This window comes from Macrobrachium rosenbergii, chromosome 20 (assembly GCF_040412425.1).
Source record: "Macrobrachium rosenbergii isolate ZJJX-2024 chromosome 20, ASM4041242v1, whole genome shotgun sequence".
In the NCBI taxonomy this organism is placed as follows: Eukaryota; Metazoa; Arthropoda; class Malacostraca; order Decapoda; family Palaemonidae; genus Macrobrachium; species Macrobrachium rosenbergii.
Window position 1 is genome coordinate 32252155 of NC_089760.1, and position 6400 is coordinate 32258554.

The window sequence follows — 6400 nt, forward strand, 5'->3', positions numbered from 1 at the left end:
GTGTACTGCTTTAAAAATTATCCTAATGTGTCAAATAAGGAAACTTATTGGTTGTTAATGGAATGTAATGATTACAAACCCAAGATTGAATTACTGTATCCTCTTTTCAATTGGACTGTAATTTGGAAGCATGTTAATAATAAGTATATTGATAAGAACAGCAGGGAAATACTGTATAGGTATATACATGAAATACTGAATACAAATGATAGGTTGCACATCATGAACATAGCAAATGACAATAAATGTCTCTTTTGTGGGGCTGTTGAAAATAACATGCATTTTATATATTTCTGTCCATCATTGAAGAAAATATTATCCTGGTTCAAGTTACTTTAAAAAAAATGTTGTAAGATTGAGACAATTAGTTTGCTGAAAATTCTTAAATTGGATTTTACAACTGTGTCAAAGAAAGATGAAAATACTGCCATGGTTCTGTTATCGGATTTTATAACAGGATTATGGTGTGGAAGATCTGTGGGACTGTTGAATGATGACCCAAATTTAGTTACATTCATAAGAAATAATGTCAAAAACAAAAATATTAATATGTCATGTCTTCAACAATGACCTAAATAAGACATTTACAAAAGACTACCTGTACAATATAATATAGAGATAGGGATTGATAAAATGTGAAATTGAAAAGAAATACTATTGTATTATAAAGACTAGTTAATATTAAATATTATATACATATAAAAAGTCTATGTAGAAAAAGAATCCCAAATTAGGGAAAAAGTAAAATAAAAAAATGTATGTAAACATATTATATTCGTGTAAGTAGAAAAGTTATAATTGTAAAATTATGTAAATACTGTGAAACAACTGTAAAACTGCATTAATGTATTTTTCTAATAAAAGATAAAAAAAAAAGTAATGATGCATGCAATTCAGGGCATGTACCTACATTTCATTGCACAGTACTAAAGGTCAGAACACAGTACAGAATGTACAGTCCAAGGCTTGTGCGTAATCTTTACAGTCAAAAGCTTGATGCATCAAGGCCAGCTATGGCACCTGCAGCCCAGGGAATGGTACATAAAATCCACGCAAGCACCTACAGACCAATGCATGGTGCTCAAGTTCCAGTGCATGACACTTACTGTCCAGGGCAATATATATACAATCTAGGTAATGCTCTGTACATTCGTGGTCATGGTACATGCAATCACGGCATGATAAATCCAGTACAGGACATGGTACATACAGTCTAGACTAGAGCTTGGTACTCACAGTCTAGGGAGATACATTCAGGCCAGGGCTTGGTACAATCACTTTTGTTGATGTGGGAGCACGCAATTCAGTAGTGCATATCTCTTGATACAATTTGCTTAGTCAAAGCTAATGCCTCTTGCTAGGTAGTGATTTGTATCTGGTGTCTCATACATGATAATGGCAAACCTGCCCCCCTCTCTTACTAATACTGATAATGAGAAAAAAGGTAAACAGTAATATTAATTAAAAACTGGATTCAGCCTTGCTGACATGTTACATAGTTTATTTTTCAGTTACCTAGGCCCATGTAAAAAAAGGTATACTGTACTTCAAAGAGACACTGAAGCTAAGCAATTCTCTGTTGATTTTCCTTATTCTAGCACCTGTTTTCTTGTCAAAGCCAATTCTTGTTTGTAGGATTTAACACAGGCCAAGATCCAAGTTTGTCTAGAAAAAAAAATGAGGGGACATGCATCTCAAGGTGTTCTGAGCTAACACTTCTAGCTCTTACTCTATACCACTGGATTGCATGAACCACATTATGACACTGTAAACAGTTAAAAGTCCAATGAAAAAGAATAACGCTTTTATCATTGTTTACAATCTCCTTCATCCCTAGTAGCAAGGGCTGACTAAATGTGTTTTCGTCCACCAAAACATTATCCTGCTAAGGGAGCATAGCGATAGGGTTGAGCGATGAGGTAGCAGCCAATGAAAACAAGTAAAAATTGTGCTGAAGTTTCTTCGGCGCAGTCGAGTTTTCTGTACAGCGTATAATGCTGTATGAAACTCTCAGCTGCAGCCCATGAAACTTTCAGCCACAGCCCGGTGGTGGCCTGTGTTGTTGGCGCCTATAAAGGTGCCAGACGCACGATCATGGCTAACTTTAACCTTAAATAAAATTACTACTGAGGCTACAGGGCTGCAATTTGGTATGCTTGATGATTGGAGGCTGGATGAGCAACAGCAGCCCTCTAGCCTCAGTAGTTTTTAAGATCAGAGGGCGGACAGAAAAAGTGAGGACGAACAGACAAATAGCCATCTCAACAGTTTTCTTGTAGAGAAAACTAACAAGTGTGAAGTAAGGCAATTTCTGATTGGGTGGACTGTTGGTGAGTCTCAGTTGTGGGGAGCCGCAGAGTCCTTAGTATGTTCTGTTTGTGATCATTACTCAATGTTGTGCTGTTTTTTTTTATGAGAATATCACGCCTGCTATTGTAATATAACTATGACTCGTCACAGAAACTAATTATTGCCAGAAAATGGTTTTCAAGTTCAGAGAAGTATTGTATAAGCCTTAAAATTTAAAATGACAAATTAATAGTAGTAGTTAATAATAAGGGAAAATACTGCAATAACAACGTTTTAAAATAAATACATTCAAGTAAAAAAAATGAGGGTGCTAAATTAAAATATAGCAAAGATGGTGAAAAGAACTATGCTGAACCTTGACACCCGTTTTCTGGTGAATTTAAATTTGCAGAACACCCGAGAAAGTGCGTAACCCCAAATAATACATTATTAAAACGATGTTATTCTAGTTAACAATTATTTTATTGCAATTTCTTATTGCATACAGTTTTAATAGAGATAAACAGGATAGAGGTGGCAGGTTCATGCAAGGCTTTTGGTCAGTGACAGCTATGCGTAGCGCCATCTTGCCTCCGGCGAATTTTCAGAATTTAATCTTCCTAGATTTTACATACATGTCTCAATAAACTGCGTGTGATAATATAGTGTAACAAAACAAGAAGACAGGCGCACTAAGATTATATATATATATATATATATATATATATATATATATATATATATATATATATATATATATATATATATATATGTATTGTGTGTGTTGACTGCTTGTGGTCGACTTGTCATTTATTTAATAAGTTATAATTAACGTCTTACAAGCTACCCTGTTCCAGTTAGAAAATTCCAGCCTTGTATATCCTTCATATTCTACTTTATATTAAAGTTTGTTCAAGAGAAATAGCGGAAATTTAAATACTACCAACAAACCTATTGAATAAGTGGCAGTTCTTTTAGAATAGGATTGCAATTATTGCCGTAAAAACAAATCTACCGAAAGCTTTTTCATTCTAAAACAGTACCAATAAACCCGGCATAAATAACAGCGCGGGGAAAAAACTCACAACGTAGTAGAGAGTGCCCAAACACTATGACTTCACTGTCATCGCATTTTATGCAGTAAATTTCAGTGAAAATGATAAGCTTTTGAAACGTTCTAGAATTGTTTTTTTTAGGACAGTTATAGGATATTTCTAACTGCCTGCTGACTTCTCTGTTACGGCGGTAGCACAAGAGCACGTTTTCCGGATTCTTTTAGTATCTTGCCGCTAAAAATGTTTACCAAGTAGCAAATATTGTTCGTATTCATGTACAAACGGACGTTATTATGTTTGCTACAGTGATGACGCGCACACGCGCACTTGGGTTACTTAACTTCTGTAGCACACTTAGACTAATATGTGACGCAAGTTTATGGGAATAAATCAATCGATTACTGGCTACTTGGTCGTAAGTTGACGGCAAGATTTTAAGAGGTGCTCGTATGACTCGGCCTATATTCTTAACAAATACTGAGAACGAGAACTTGCCCGAAGAAAGATGGCGGCCAGTTTACCGATATATATGCGGGTACGCATTCCTCTACCCAATCCAACTGTAGGTGTAAATATTCTTTACGTGTGACGGCAATGCTCAAAACAGAGGGGTGACAAAAGCCCACACCTTTCAGTGTGTTTAATGTTTTCGTGGAATTTTCTTTCGTCTACCACTTTCAGTTTTCCAATAACTGATAAACCCATAGCATAACGTCGATGTTATTTAACTGGAATTATATAAATAACTGTCGGGTTTACGTGATTCCTGCACAGCTTATCGCTAAGACTATTTTAAAGAGGAACAACTCCCTTACGCTGGGGATTATCCGTAATCATTATCATTAGAGTCAAGATCTGGTGTCAAGATTTTATAGCAATCATTTTATAGAGCTGCGTTCGATTGAGGATTGTGGTCTGTTCCTCTCGAGTAAATTTCCTGCGCTGTTATAGAACTGATATTCAGCGCAACTTTGTACAGTGCGGAGTTGTGTGCGCGGGACTCTTACCCGAGTCTCTCTCTAACCTCTATTGCACTACCGCCACAACCCCGGAAACCCCCCACCTTTCTCTCTCTCTCTCTTCCTCAGTTTTCTCTTTCTCGCTATTTCTCTATCACGCACCCAGCTCGCATACCCACCACCATCTCCACTCCACACCCATCACAGTTCAGGCATCTTGTTGTCAGTCGCCATGGCTATAACCCCACTCTTGCTGACGTACTAGAATCACCTCCTCAACCTCACTTTAGCTGCGCAACCTCCCTCTCACTCTCGTTGTCGTACAAAACTGGCGAAATTGTTTTTTTTTTTTTTTCTACAGTTTCGGATACCATAATCCCTACTTATTATTCATTTACGGATGATGTGTCTAAGATCCCTTTTGGTCATCCAATTGACGAAAACATAATTGCGTGCGTCACCTCACACGTTTGGAAGCTAGGCAAGGAAGGCAGTCCACTCATGCACTTTGTCATGTGAATGGAACTCGTGTTCAGAGAATGATAGAAAATACAATATTGCCAAATTCTCTTCAACTCGACCATTATAATATTTTTCAGTAAGGTGGTATCTACAATTTAATGTGAAGCGCAACTGTTAGCTGTGAATCATTTATATACCTAGACAACTTTTTCTTTTTAAGACGCCATTCTTGGTGGCGGTCCGAGACCTCCATTCTTTCACTCTTTGTCACAGCATCCTGATTATTGTTAGCCCAAGAATCTCTACTTGTCAATAATTCAGCAGATGTTACCAGACGTTTTAATATTCAAGATGATTTACCAGTGGTGACTGTTCCACGCTGTTGGTCATGGCGTTCAAGATGAAACATTTGGAGAAGTAAAAGCAGCCAGGAGCAGCAGCTGTAAACGAAACGAGACTTAAGAAACCGTTTCGACTAAACTTCCTTTACACGCTTAATCCCGAGTAACGTCGAAATGTTGAAACTGGATTCTCTGTGCTAAAAATTAGGCGATTCCGTCATCTGAAGAAATCATCGGCAAAGTCGGGAATCTCCACGTAATGTACTTCAGTAACATTTTTAGCTGACATTTACTTCACAGTTCTCATTTTCTCTTGCTTTCTCCCACTGGAAGTTCTCGATCCCCACCACAACCGCCAAGGGGTTCTCGACCTTACGGCACCGTGCTGACAAAATACAGAAATGTCTCAATACATCGCCGACGGTCGGGCTGGCATTACACGATTCCATCGCAGGCTGTCTTTTTGCACGGCAGAATCTCTTCGCTGGGGTTACGACTGTCGTGTATCTAAGATTTCATGAGTCAAATAAAGGTTCTTTTATAGATAAATTATTAAATAGCATATAAAGCTTAATATTGCAATTGTCATATCTAATAGTATCACACACGCACAGAAACACACACACACACACACACACACACACACACACACACACATATATATATATATATATATATATATATATATATATATATATATATATATATATATATATATATATATATATATATATAAATTGTGTATAGTATATCGCAGATTGCTATTATTGATTCAACAGATTGAGGGCTATATACTCCCCTGAATGAAGTATCATTGATTTTCCTATTTCACCTATTTCAGTTTCTGATATACAGTAGAAGCCCCTCGGAGATATTTAAATATTTTGTTGATTCTATTTTGTCAATATCCTTATTTTGAGAGGAAGCATTAGACAGTGCAGTCACCTTTAACGTTTGCATGATAATCTGCATTCTTGCAACAGAGTAACCGGTAACTTATCGGGGCTTTGATGTGAAAAATAATTGCCGTTAACCTCAGAAACTAATACTGTCGTTACTTCGACTCGCAAGAGCGATCGATTACGTAAAGGCGGATATTCCCGAAAAGGTATATCCATCTTATCGAAGTATCCCCTAAACTGAAGCTCGACCACGGACTTTGTCATGTCCCGCACAGAGAATTTGCTCGTTTTATCACTTCGTAGTACAGTACTACCAACTTGCCATCTTATATTTTTATAACCAGTGCAGAAACCCAATCACGCAGATTCTGCTATTGATCCCTTTTCTGAAT